This window comes from Anabrus simplex, chromosome 8 (genome assembly GCF_040414725.1).
Source record: "Anabrus simplex isolate iqAnaSimp1 chromosome 8, ASM4041472v1, whole genome shotgun sequence".
NCBI lineage: Eukaryota > Metazoa > Arthropoda > Insecta > Orthoptera > Tettigoniidae > Anabrus > Anabrus simplex.
In genome coordinates, this window is record NC_090272.1 from 26,114,897 (window position 1) to 26,130,417 (window position 15,521).

The window sequence follows — 15,521 nt, forward strand, 5'->3', positions numbered from 1 at the left end:
GAAAAAATGGAAGGGATCCGATACTTGGAAAAATGAAGGTATCGGCCAAAGAAAGACAAGGATCATGATGGGAGTGAAAATGAAAGACTCCTTAGGATTAGCAAACCTAATACCGTCGGGGTCAAAAAGAACAAGAGTTGTCTAAGGGAGGTCGGATTGGATAGAGCCTGGCACAAGTAAGTGGAAGCAATGAAAAGATTCAGCTCAGGGACCCGTGATCGCCAACCCACTCTCCCAAGTTAAAAGCACCTGGGACCGCTTTTAGTCGCCTCTTACGACAGGCAGGGGATACCGTGGGTGTTGTTTAGTGAAAATGGACCAGAAGAAGTAGAGTGGTAGGACACATCTTACTGTAAGATGCCCAGATGGTTTTTGACGGAAGTGTAGGTGATAAGAATAGTAGGCGTAGACCAAGGCATGAATATGGAAAACAGACTATGGTAGATATAGGTTGTAGTAATTACATAGAAATGAAAATATTAACACAGTGTAGGGTGACATGGAGAGCTACATCAAATCAGGCTATGGACTGATGATCCCTAAGAACAGAATAACATAGTAAGTTAATAATGATCAACACAATATAAACAGCCATGTAATAGTAAAAAAGAACAATAACGTGCAATGTTTTAGCTGATGCTTGAGAAAGTTCCTATAAAAACCAGTGAGTAGGCTAATGTCAAATAGCAACGTATTATAAATAAAATTTGTCTCCACTTTCCCTGCTATAAAAGAAGTGCTCTATGACTTTTTTGATGAAAACCTTTCTAAATGTTCTAATCTTACTATGCAGTATTTGCCCAATAAACAGTTCAATATTTTAAGATAAATGTTAACAGTTACTGTTTTGCACGTGCGTGTTCCATCCTCATGATAAATCAAATTGATGTTGTAGCAGACAAAAATGAGGAAATGCTTTTTATTTGAATTTTTGTAGAATGCTAGAGGCAAGACCAATCCAGTGGTCATCGCACTCGGCAGTTGGCAGTAAGGACCACCAGCCAGCCTGCTAAGATTTACCACACGGCATCACTCCAGAGTCGTTACGCCATTACTCTTAAGACAAATTACCGGCTTTAAAACGTCTATGCACATATAATCAAAGTTCATTTTCCACTGAGATACCAATCATATTGTCTTGGATAAACATTGAGTTTTAGGAAATGATTGCTTCGACATTAAGATGTTGGCTGTCAGTTCTGCGGACTGGCTACAATTAACCTGGCTATCTGCGTGGGCGACCGATCAAGTCTATATGTCTTCATTACCTTTCACTGAAAATATTCCACACTAATCTAGCTTTGCGGTTTGAAGCTATCACATACATTTTCTCGATACCTGCTAAAGCGCTCCGGTTTGCAATACGTCGATTTTCTCTTAGGGTTTGATCTTGTTTATTTGCTATTTCCTGTCTTTGAACAAACACCTATTCTTTGTTGGTGTTATTGATTACTAATGCGTGTGCAGTATACAACCAGTTACGGCAGCTTAATGCCATTGTTGCGTCATTAAACCAGGAGCATATCGCAAGGCAAGATGACATAAATCCTGCTGCAATGAATAGCTGCACTAAGAAGCGATCTAGTTCGCCGACGCTTTTGAGTAGAAAAATTGTCTGAGGATATGGCACTTGACTATGTCATCATAGCATGTTCTGAGTTCGCACCCACTTGTGAGCTATTCTTTAAAGACAGTAGATACTGCTCCCTCATTGGCGAGAGGTGATTTAAATCTCAGCTGTGTGCCAGCTCGTGAAAATATATCATAATTAGAAGCGGTCAGCACCACAGGTTCCACAACAACACACATTCCATGCCCTGTATTGTCATATTACTTACGTCGCTCTTTTTCGTACTTTTCTCATTAAAGACCAATGAACAAGTGCGCACTTAACAGCAGCAAACTACTTTCCACCAACATAAAATAGGTATAATATTGCAAGTGCTTTTTTATTTCACGTCTGCACTTTCATTGATTCATTACGGATTAATTTTACGTGTGTCCAACCCTTCCTCCGTTTGTCTACAGGATCGTGTATCAAGTGAGATGACAAATATAAAAATGTAAGCTTATAAGAAGAGTTCCGATGTTTAGGACCTAAATATCGCCCAAATATGCTCTTCAACACAACTAAATATGACCTAAAGAACTTGAATTATGACCTAACATATGTGCTTCCAACGTCCCTAAATTCGATTAAGTTGTGGGAAAAACTACATCTCAAACTTAATAAGGAGATGCCTTTGGTTTTTAAAATACTTTACATTTTCTTTTACAACATACAGAGTGATTTTCAATTAATTAGACAAATCTTTCGAAAATAAATGGGAAATTAAGGGAAATGTGCTAGATATTTAATGCCACAAGCTCGTGGCTCTTAATTCCTGAGAGTTAATTGTCATGAGAAAAATCTAACTTTATTAGGCCTCTTCTACTTCTTTGTAGCATCAAAATGCATAAGTATAACATTAAAATAATAATTTTGTTTGCATGAACGGTAAGATTTACACAAGTGCAAAAACGTTCACGCCACACATGCTACATACATAATTTTATATATACCTATTGCCATGAAAAAATATACAGTTTATGGACAGAATTATATTAAAATGAAGTAAGGTTATATGCAAAGTATACCTAGACCTAGGAAAGGTTTTCATTCCACTCCCCGAAGGGGAGGAGTGGGCCAACTGGAAGATAACGCCTTCTCTCTGGCCAGGAGATTCGGCGGGTTTAGAGATTTTTTTAAATTTTTTTTTTTTTGCTATTTGCTTTACGTCGCGCCGACACAGATAGGTCTTATGGCGACGATGGGACAGGGAAGGGCTAGGAGTGGGAAGGAAGCGGCCGTGGCCTTAATTAAGGTACAGCCCCAGCATTTGCCTGGTGTGAAAATGGGAAACCACGGTAAACCATCTCCAGGGCTGCCGACAGTGGGGTTCGAACCTACTATCTCCCGAATACTGGATACTGGCCGCACTTAAGCGACTGCAGCTATCGAGCTCGGTGGTTTAGAGATTTGATGGAGTTAAGAGGTGGAGGAGGGGAGGTTTGAATCAGTGAAGGAGGTGGGTGGGTGTGTGGGTGTGTCGGCCTCTTCGCTAAGTGCTTTATTGAGTACAGGTACTTCAAATTGTAAAATTTGATTTTACATTGTTGGCCTTAGTCTGATTGTAGTTTGTTGTTCATTTTTACGGTGAGGTTATAATTTGCGTTTTTACAATTTAGTATCATTTTCTGAATTCCATTTTCATTTTACAATTTCAAGTTTACAATGTGATTCTGATTTGATTTTTGCATGGGTGTTACAAAGTTGTTTTACAATGCACGATTTACCCTGTTTCTCGTTTTCAACTGTGTACATGAATATTTGTGTTTTTACAATATTTAAAATTTTACAGCTGTGCACATGATTAGAATTTTTTTTTTTTACAATTTTTACATTATTTACAGAGTTTTATATCTATATAGAATTGTTGGGATTTCCTCCTTTACGTTGCTATTAGTGATGGGAGTATTCGATACCAAAATGTCGAAGAATTCGATTCTTACATTTTCTCAAGATATCTCGAATCCTGAATACTTCCACTCGAGGTATTCACTAATGATAATCCCAAAGCGAGACCACATTGGTCTCTCTCTCAATGCAATATCCGAGAACAGTGTGTGTAGTAGCGCCATCTCTGGACGTAACTCAGAACTACCTCTGTATTCATGATGGGGGTGAAGAGAGTAATTCACATCATACGAGTATGTACCTAAGATGTATTCGAATGCTTCTCTCAGACGGAAGAACGAGAAGTCCTCGAATACAATCTTACTGATAAAATTTATACGCCAATATCAAGTTGTAATGATGGTTATAGGTCACTATCTGAAAGAAAATCACTCACAATAAATTCTATACTTTCTTTATACTATTTCCTATACGGAGAAATAAAACGTTATTATTTTATTTTTTCAGAATTTGCTTTATGTCGCACCGACACACATGTCTTATGGCGACGATGGGATAGAAAACAGCTAAGAGCGGGAATGAAGTGGCCGTGGTTTTAATTAAGGTACAGTCTCAGCATTTTCCTGGTGTGAAAATGGGAAACTACGGAAAACCATGTTCAGACCTGCCAACAGCGGACTTTGAACCTACTGTCTCCCGAATGCTAACTAACAGCTTCGTGCTCCGTCCCACTCGGGCACTCTCTCGGTGAAATAAAATGTTAGTCACAATTGATATATTATATACAGGCTTACATAATATATGAATGAAGATTCACAGTAGAATCTGACAAATGGCGGGATATCAAATTTATATAAAATATTCTTTATATGTTCGTCAAAAATATATACACCGTACAAGTCTAGCCTTTATTAAACGCTTCCTAGACACTACGTTCCTTATGACCAGAGTTCATTTCAGTTACTCGATTTACGTACGATTTGTGAAGTTGGTTTTGAATGCAAGTTTCGATTCTTAAATGTTCTCAGATACATAGAAATCAATTCTGCAAAAGTATTCGTTTCTGTCCATCACTAGTTGCTACAGTAAATGCAGAGCCTACTCTGTTATGTACCACAAGAAGCACATAGAGAAGACTATGACGTATATTAGGCCATGGATATATACGGGAACAAAACAGTTATTTACGTTACAAAAGCCGAAATTGAAATTTTGCGTATGAATTGAGATGTTTACGACCGAGTTGTGAAGGCAGTGATGGAACACAGTACACCATGACGGTTAAATAACTTCATTTCATAGTGTCCGGACGAGACCTATTTATCAAATGCAAAACTGTTCATAAAACGCTTACTTTTCTTACCTTCAACATCATGAAGGTTTGGCGCAGCGTCTAGATTCTTTTTCAGTCCCTTCCCTATGCTTCAAGACCAAACGCCCTTTCCATTGCAATGCAATATTTCCGTAGAACATCTGCCCTGAAAGCGCCGATATTCCAAACCGGGATACGGGATGATATATTATATACATTTTTAAGCAGGAATTTGACACGCCGATATCTTTTCCCCACAAACGTTGTTATTCAACATACATTAAACTCACGGAGATTATAAGAACGGACCTTTAGCCCTTAAAGTAACTCCTTAACTTCCGGTGAAGGTGAGATTTTCATCAGTATAAACTGTTGAAACACTAATTACTGATTTCCTATTGTAGCTCTCGTGTGCTCGAGATACGATCAACACATTAATAAAAAACTATAATTCATGCCTCGTAATTAACAAACAGCTGACTAATACGTGGAACGTGTGCACTGTTTTAGCCGCAGAAATTTCGCACATTTTGACAGTTTAAATGAAATCATTACTCATTGTTAATACCTGCGCAATAAATCAGTAAACTTTGTAACCTCAATATGGTGCAAAAGTTGTCTGATGGTGCAACAGTTATGTAGCTAATGTTTTATCTTTCTAGTAATTGTGTTGCTTATGTTCGAAGAATGTTACAAGTACTATCTGATAGTCTTCAGGAATGGAAATTGAAGGTGAATAAGAAGAAAATTAAGGTAATGGTTGCAGTCAGCTCTGTATTGCAAGAGAAATATGCCTGAATGCGCCAGGTTCGATTACCGGTCAGTCAAGGGAATTTGGACTGAGGACCAGAACGTCTGTGTGCTCCGAGGGGTATTGTACAGTGTCAGCTAGGCAATACGCCTGAGGATGACATCATACTGACCACGTGACACTCCAGGATCTGTAAGTCACGTGACTGGCAGCAGTCGCCTTGGCATACCAAGGCACTAATGGGCACTGGATACCGCAAGGACACAGAAAATGCCTGTATCTTCTCTCGTAATTCGAGAATGATCCTAGTGGATGATATGACCGGAGAACGCTTTCTTTCAGCATGCCTCTTATTACGAGAGAAGATACAGACTTTTCTAAGCCCTAGGGACAACCTGTACTCTTCGACATGTTCGGCTGTGAGAAGTGAGGTTCAACAATTTGAACTCATGCTGTACGACGTGTTCCCGTGTTCATCTTGCATGTTATAATTATGTATCTTCATGTTCAGAGCTTGTTTGTAATTTCAGTACCGGTACCATTTTTGCCGCATACTGTACACTGAATGACCAAAAGTCACGCGAACGGGTGTTCCGTTAGAACATGTGCCGTGTATGTGCGGCTAGCTGCGACGTAGCTGAGCAGTCTGAAGTCGCGAACGTGGGATGATCATCGGCGCACGGCGCATGGGTCATAGCATTTTGGAGATTACTCGCGAATTCGGGTTTCCGAAGTCAACAGTGTCGAGGGTGGATCTACAATATCACAGAGAGGATGTTACCACCCACGTAAATCGCCGCACGTTAAAACCATAGGTGTTTAACAAACGGACATCCTTTTAATTTAATTAATTAATATATAAATCATAGCATCACATGTGGTATGGTCCGATGAATCCCGGTTCCAGTGGTATGGAGTTGATTGGTGCTGTGCTGTATGCCCCATGTAGCTATGGATCCTGCGTGACAACAAGGGAGGTGGCTCATTGGTCTGGGCGGCGTTCTCATGGTCACAAGTGTAGGGAGCGCTGACAGGTGCACGTTATGTGGACATTCATTCAGACCATCTGCATCCCTTTCTGGCCCTAGAGTACCCTGATGGAGATGCGCCATGTCACCGATCTGTGCTGGCACGCAGGTGATTGGAGGAGCACTGCAGTGAAGTTACGAGCATGGATTGGCCCTCCAGATCCCCCGATATTAATCCATTCGAGCATTTATGGGATGCTGTCGATGCTGGTGTCCGCACCTTGAACCTCGCACCAACTGTGGGTTGCAGTGCAATATGCGTGACACCAGAACGATTCCAGCACCTTGTAGAGCCAATGCCTCGCCGTCTTGCTGCTCACGGAGGAGCAACTCGTTATTAACATCACATTCAGTGTCTTCCCATGACTTTTGGCCACTCAGTGTAGTTTTAGGGCCTACCACCTACTTTTATCGTGCTAGAATTTTGTCCCAAAGAAGAACATTTCAATGCCAGTAAACTTTCCGCCGTGAGACTGGTGTGTTCGAGCTTCGTCATATACCACAGACCGAGGCGTCATCGAGCCAGCTAACCTGGGCTCAGAAGGCCAGTGTTTCAATCCGCTCACTCCGGCCATCAAAATTTGAACAGGTAAAGAAATATTGTTACCTGGGAGTATGATTACAGAATCCAATATATGAATGTTGGAAGTGAATTGAATAATATCCTTAGTAAAGCAGCATTCAGAGTACTTTCTGACCAGAACGCACATAAATATACAGTGTAGAAAATTATTTTACAAAGCCATTTGTATGGAGTAGACTGCTTTATGCAAGTGGAAGCTGGTCGCTAGGAAAACACTCGAGGCAGGTGGGATGCGGATGAAATAGAAGCAAATCGAAAAGTATCAAGAGGGGACAGAAGGTTATTAAAATAAACGAAAATTGGTAATTAAATTAAGTGGATGTGCCATTCGACACGACATCTTCACCACTAATCTTTTCGGAGAAATATTCTATGAAAAAAAGGTAGAGTTCAAGCTAGGAAAAAGTATATGCGGACATCAAGAGAGAAGAAAAAATGAGCTTCAGGAGATACGGAATAGTGTGCTTGTATCGTAGAGGAATTGAAAGAATGATCGGAAAAAGCACAGAATGGTGTTACTAATAAATTTGTGGTTATTCCGAATGTTGCCTATGAGACGTTAATTGCTAGGTGTATGAAGAGTTCAGTTGAGCCACCGCCTTCTCCCACTGGCAAATCAAGAGTTTCCTCTTTCAACGTCTACTTTCCCTGGAGAAGGCTATACATCTACTCAATCCCCATTCTTCATCTCCTTCTTCGTGGCTGGGAATCATACAAAACGTAACGTGAGAAAATGTGTGACGGAAGTGACGTCACATTAGTCGTTACCGTAGTCCTGGTGGTCAAAGATCTCTCCCCGATATAACATTCAGTTTGAAAGACATATTCATGATCACTAGAAAGGAAAACGTTTCTTTATTTATTGGGGTCGGTACTGTAGGTGAGTTTCAGCCTGTTTTACGCCGCAAGCCATTCGGGATCATTTCACTATTGCGTGTTTCTGTCACTGTTAGCAGTGTAATGTGTTGTGCGCAAATTAAGTTGTAGATTAACACGACCACAAACACGAAGTCCCGGACCTGGAGGAATTAACCAAACATTATTAAAATCACCAAGCATGCTGGGAATCGAACACGGGGCTCATTAAATCGAAGGCCAACACGCTGACCATTCGGTCAATCATAGCCGAAATTACATACTGATAGACGCCTTTGCTGGCGGGACCTAGTGTTTACAGTGCACTATGTCTTCTGGTATGGGCTAGAGCAATTTTGTTACTTTAATTTATCTGTCTCAGCTTTATCCTTGGCTTTGACAAAATGAAAGTGACTGAGGTATGAGTGATGCTAGTAATGCCATTCCTTCTGCAGCCAGTCCCTGCTATGAATGGTGTAAAAATATTCCTCATAGGGTCGGTTGGTGCATGCATTTCAGTGGGCTTGGCAGACTGACATGTAATAGCAACTTCTGGCTCGGTGAGGAAAGCAACGGGAAACTACCTCACTCCTCATTTCCCTAGTACGCCTCTTCAGTGATGTCTAGGCCATCTATGACAACTGATGGCGGAACTGTTGAGGATCCAACCAGCCTTCGGGCTGACGACTAAACATACATACATACTTACATATTATTATTATTATTATTATTATTATTATTATTATTATTATTATTATTATTATTATTATTATTATTATTATTACGTCACACTAACCACTCTTACGATTTTCAAAAATGCCGAGGTTTCAGAATTTTGTCCGCAGGATGTCTTATACGGGACGGGACAGGCACCTGCAAGTACAACCGGACTGAGCCGCGATCTCCACCGTGTGAGCTACTCATCCCCGTGCTATGCTATTTAAACGACAAAATATTGAGTAGTAAACCTTATAAAAGTCTCTTGTTTGAACGCCAGAATATTAAGTAAATTACTACGTGTCCCTTATTCTTCCATGTTAATGTTCCTTCTTCTGATTTGTTACCAGAAATTAAAATCAAATCGTGATCTTACCTATTTTTCGTTGTCCTTCATAAGCATCTGCCAAGTTGTGTACATCAGCTGATGGAGTAACTTTGAAAATTGTCATGTATGGATCTGTAACCATTTCTTCATGGTCTGGAATTTTTACATGGACACAAATAGTTGAAAACCAAGCAAAATACTAGATTCTGTAAGCACGACGTCAGACAATAAACCAAAAAGCTCTTTGAGAACGTTCATCGGTTATTGTTGGTCACTTTGAGCTCTGTCAATGGCTATTCCTTTCTGTATGCCTGAGACGGGAAGAGCTCAACACAGAGAGAGATTTGCTTCACGTCTTATGTAACCTGCTTTATGAACGGTGTGGACTCAACCACTATTTTCTATACGCACACAAAATTAAACAGCTTTCATGTAAATATAATGCGCCCATGTCTTTTCAGACAACGAAAGATACAAACATGAAAAACGAACATCATTATTTCTAATATTTTATTTCTAATACTTTATTATCCATCTCAATCCCCTCCTTGCTACAGGAACTTACCATAAGTACCAAGGCACAACTTCCGATGTGTATATACAGTAATTACTGTACTACTAATATCACTCTCGTCCTTTAGCTCATCCCAGGCATTCACACAAATATGTCTTTAGATTACGGTCATCTGAACATTTCCGTTACGGAAGTTAGCGTCCCAAAATGTATGACACCGGGTGAGTTGGCCGTGCGGTTAGGGGTGCGTGGCTGTGAGCTTGTATCCGGGAGATAGCGGGTTCGAACCCCACAGTCGGCAGCCCTGTAGATGGCTTTCCGTGGTTTCCCACATTCACACAAGGCAAATGCTGGGGCTGTACCTTAGTGAAGGCCACGGCCGCTTCCTTTCCACTCTTAGGCCTTTCCTCTCCCATCGTCGCCGTATGAACTATCTCTGTCGCTGCGACGTAAATCAATAGCAAAAAAATAAAAAATGTGTGACGGAAGTGTAACCTAGCAACCGTGCCAGGCTGTGATGTAAGGTATGGATGGATAGCCAGACAATGTTACCTAGCAACCGTGAAAGTTGTGATGTAAGGTACGGATGGATAGCAAGGTAAAGTTACCTAGCAACCGTGAAAGTTGTGATGTAAGGTACGGATGGATAGCAAGGTAAAGTTACCTAGCAACCGTGCAGGCTGTGAGGTAAGTATGGATTGATGGTCACACAATATTACCTAGCAACCATGCCAGGCTGTGATATAAGGTATGGATGGATAGCCAGATAATGTTACCTAGCAACCGTGAAAGTTGTGATGTAAGGTACGGATGGATAGCAAGGTAAAGTTACCTAGCAACCGTGCAGGCTGTGATGTAAGTATGGATTGATGGTCACACAATATTACCTAGCAACCGTGCAGGCAGTGATGTAAGGCAGGCTATGTCTGGATGGCCAGACAATGTTACCCAGCAACCGTGCCAGGCTGTGATGTAAAGTATTGTTACCTAGCAACCGTGCAGGCTGTGATGTAAGGTATGGATGGATGGCCACACAACGTTACCTAGCAACCGTGCCAGGCTGTGATGTAAAGTATTGTTACCTAGCAACCGTGCAGGCTGTGATGTAAGGTATGGATGGATGGCCACACAACGTTACCTAGCAAACGTGCAGGCTGTGATGTGAGGTATGGATGGATAGCCAGACAATATTGCCTAGCAACAGTGCAGGCTGTGATGTAAGGTATGGGTGGATAACCAGGTAATGTTACCTAACAACCGTGCAGGCTGTGATGGTAGGGATGGATAGCCAGATAAAGTTACCAAGCTAACGTGCAGGCTGTGATGTACTGAAGGTATGGATGGATAGTCAGGTAATGTTACCTAGTAACCGTGCAGGCTGTGATGTAAGGTATGGATGGATAACCAGGTAATATTACCTAGCAACCGTGTAGGCTGTGATGTAAGATATGTATGGATGAAAACACAATGTTGCCTAGTAACCGTGCAGGTTATGATATAAGGTATGGATTTGTGGCCAGACAATGTTACCTAGCAACCGTGCAGGCAGTGATGTAAGGTATGGATGGATAGCCAGACAATGTTATCTAGCAACCGTTCAGGCTGTGATGTAAGGTAGGCCATGAATGGATGGCCACACAATGTACCTAGCAACTCTCCAGACTACGAGGTGTGGTATAGATGGGTGGCCAGGCAATGTAAACTAGCATCCGTGCAGGCAGTGTTGTAAGGTATAGATGGACAGTCAGACAATGTAACCTAGCAACAGTGCAGGTTGTAATGTAAGGTATAGATGTATATTCAGACAATGTATCCTGGCAACCGTGCAGGATGTGATGTAAGGTATAGATGGATAGTCAGACTATGTAACCTAGCAACAGTGCAGGCTGTGATGTAAGGTGTAGATGGAAAGACAGGCAATGTAACCTAGCAACCGTGCGGGCTGTGTTGTAAGGTATGGATCGATGGCCAGTAAATGTAACCTAGCAACCGTGCAGGCTGTGATGTAAGGTATGGATGGATAGCCAGACAATCTTATCTAGCAACCGTTCAGGCTGTGATGTAAGGTAGGCCATGAATGGATGGCCACACAATGTACCTAGCAACTCTCCAGACTGTGATGTGTGGTATAGATGGATAGCCAGGCAATGTAAACTAGCAACCGTGCAGGCAGTGTTGTAAGGTATAGATGGATAGTCAGACAATGTAACCTAGCAACAGTGCAGGTTGTAATGTAAGGTATAGATGTATATTCAGACAATGTATCCTAGCAACCGTGCAGGATGTGATGTAAGGTATAGATGGATAGTCAGATTATGTAACCTGGCAACAGTGCAGGCTGTGATGTAAGGTGTAGATGGAAAGACAGGCAATGTAACCTAGCAACCGTGCAGGCTGTGTTGTAAGGTATGGATCGATGGCCAGAAAATGTAACCTAGCAACCGTGCAGGCTGTGATGTAAGGTATGGATGAATGGTGACACGTTAGCTAGCAACTGTGCAGGCTGTGATGTAAGGTATGGATGGATGGTCACACAATGATACCTAGTACCCGTGCTGGATGCGATGTAAGATATGGATGGTCACACATTGTTACCTAGCAACAGTGCAGACTGTGATGTAAGGTGTGGATGGATAGGCATACTATGTTACCTAGCAAACGTGCAGGCTGTGATGTAAGGTGTGGATGGATGGCCATACTATGTTATCTAGCAAACGTGCAGGCTGTCATGTAAAGTATGGATGGATGACCAGATAATGTTAACTAGCAAACGTACAAGGTCTGATGTAAGGTGTGGCTGGATGGCCATACTATGCTACTCAGCAACCGTGCAGGCTGTGTTGTAGGGTATGGATGGATGGTCGCACAATATTACCTAGCAACTGTGCAGGCTGTGATGTATGGTATGGATGGATGGTCACACGTTGATACCTAGCACGCGTGCCGGCTGTGATGTAAGGTGTGGATGGATGGCCATACTATGTTACCTAGCAAACGTGCAGGCTTTGATGTAAAGTATGGATGGATGGCCATACTATGCTACCTAGCAACCGTGCTGGCTGTGATATGAGGTATGGACGGATGTCCAGACGGTGTTACCTAGCAACCGTGCAAGCTTTGATGTAAGGTATGGATGGATGGATGGCCAGACAATGTTACGTAGCAACCGTTTAGGCTGTGATGTAAGGTATGGATGTATGGCCAGACAATTTTACCTAGCAACCGTGCAGGTTGTGATGTAAGATATGTGTAGATGGATAGCCAGTGTTACCCAGCAACCGTGTTGCCAGTGATGTAAGTTATGGATGGCTAGACAGTGTTACCTCGCAAACGTGCAGCCTGTGATGTAAGGTACAGGTGGATGGCTATACAATGTTACCTAGCAACCGTGCAGGCTGTGATGTAAGGTATGGATGGATGACTATACAATGTTACCTAGCAACCGTGCAGGCTGTGATGTAAGGTATGGATGGATGGCTATACAATGTTACCTAGCAACCGTGCAAGCTGTGATGTAAGGGATGGGTGGATGTATAGCCAGTGTTACCTAGCAACAGTGCAGGCTGTGATGTAAGGAATGGGTGGATGTATAGGCAGTGTTACCTAGCAACCGTGCAGGCTGTGATGTAAGGTATGGGTGGATGTATAGCCAGTGTTACCTAGCAACCGTGCAGGCTGTGATGTAAGGTATGGATGGATGACTATACAATGTTACCTAGCAACCGTGCAGGCTGTGATGTAAGGTATGGATGGATGGCTATACAATGTTACCTAGCAACCGTGCAGGCTGTGATGTAAGGAATGGGTGGATGTATAGCCAGTGTTACCTAGCAACCGTGCAGCCTGTGATGTAAGGAATGGGTGGATGTATAGCCAGTGTTACCTAGCAACCGTGCAGGCTGTGATGTAAGGAATGGGTGGATGTATAGCCAGTGTTTCCTAGCAACCGTGCAGCCTGTGATGTAAGGTATGGGTGGATGGCTATACAATGTTACCTAGCAACCGTGCAGGCTGTGATGTAAGGAATGGGTGGATGTATAGCCAGTGTTACCTAGCAACCGTGCAGGCTGTGATGTAAGGGATGGGTGGATGTATAGCCAGTGTTACCTAGCAACCGTGCAGGCTGTGATGTAAGGAATGGGTGGATGTATAGCCAGTGTTTCCTAGCAACCGTGCAGCCTGTGATGTACGGTATGGATGGATGGCCATGACCTTGAAACAAATATAGTATATGATCATTTGATTTTCGCAAAGGGTAAGTGTTTTCTTTTTCTGTCGCCGCTGGAGCCACCCAGGTTCTTTTTAGTTTTGGCCTGGGTTTTAAGACCGAATGCCCTTCCTGGCGCCACCTCATTTTTGAAACGAAACTCTCAACTCAGAATTGACCGGAATACGAACCTCGTCCTTCCAGGTGGAAAGCCTGCAGGTAAGCAGATGAGCTAATCACCCCCTCCCCCAGTTAGTACTACTACTACAGTATTTTAATTGATAATTGTTATTTACCTTAACGGTGTTTAAAGTTGGAAAACATATTTGCTTAGTCTATTTGCAAATCCTGCCAATTCCAAGAAAAGAAATAAAGTTCGCTTTTTGTGCTGAAGCCTGTTCTCTATCCACTTTCACACAAGACAGCAAACTATTAGCTGCAAAACTGGTCTCTCACCAGCTTATTTTCTTAATCGAAAATTGAAGTTAATCCTTTACTGCTTACTGTTGCCCTCAGGCAACATATAACTTTTCACCTGTATAAATGATACAGATTGTGGCCCTCCCCATCACATTACCACAGGCTTCAGGAGTACTTCTGGCTCAACCTCAAAGACATTACAGAATTACGGTCGTGCAAGTATACTTGCGCCCTGCAATACGTACCCATGGCCAGTAGGCAGTAATGTTCGGTCTTTAAATGTTAAAAGCTTGGCGTAAAATCGTGAAAAAAAGTTTATATACCCCGTTATGGCAATCCACATCACATACGAATGTTAAGCTATTAGCCCCAGTTAAGAATTGCTGGTAAATCTAAAACGCTGAATGTAAGTTGAACATTGAAGATAATTCATGGAATAAAGGGTTAGGAAAAAGATGTTGAACCTCTAATGACGAAACATTTTGTGGACTATAATATAGAAATGCCGAAGTTTTACAAAGAAAAGATAAAAACAGAAGATGGGGAAGATTCATGTGAGCACACTGTAGAGAATGACATTAATTAATGCTTTATTCTGGTTCATTTTGTGTAAGTACTTAGGCTTTTTACCCTGTATTGATTTATTTTAGTTTACTTTTAAATTAAGCATTTTTTGTACATTTTGAGTCCTTCATTTTCTTTCCTTCAGTGCAAACACGGCCATCTCCAAACTTGAAATTTAAGTATTCCAAATCATTATATAAATAAAACATTGATATTCTGTAAGATTCATTACATTAATTCATTAAGCAAATAAAAATAATCCTAAATCTCGTTATTTAGATTTTATATGTTCTTTTCGTTTCCTAAAAGTTTAACCATTTGGAAATAGCTGGTTTTGCAAATATAATATTTCACTGTACATATATATATGTGATCCTTGTTCCGCTCCGTGGATAACTGGTTAGCGTGCTGGCCTTTGGTCACAGGGTTCCCTGATTCGATTGCCGGCAGGATCCGGAACTTTAATAATTATTGGTTAATTCCGCTGGCACGGGGACTGGGTGCATGTGTCGTCTTCATCATCATTTCATCCTCATTACGACGCACAGGTCGTCAAATCAAAAGACCTGCACCTGGCGAGCCGAACTTGTCCTCGGCACTAAAAACCATACGCCATTTCATTTCTTTCTTCGAACTCACTCCTTTCCAGAGGAACCTTCGCTTATTCGACGTGTCAACTAAAAAGAAACAGTAATCTATTTGCAGGCCATGAAGGCTTTTGGACGTGGGGGGGGGGGGGTGTAAATGTTTCTAGTGTCCGTAACCTCAGCACTTGATGGAGTAGA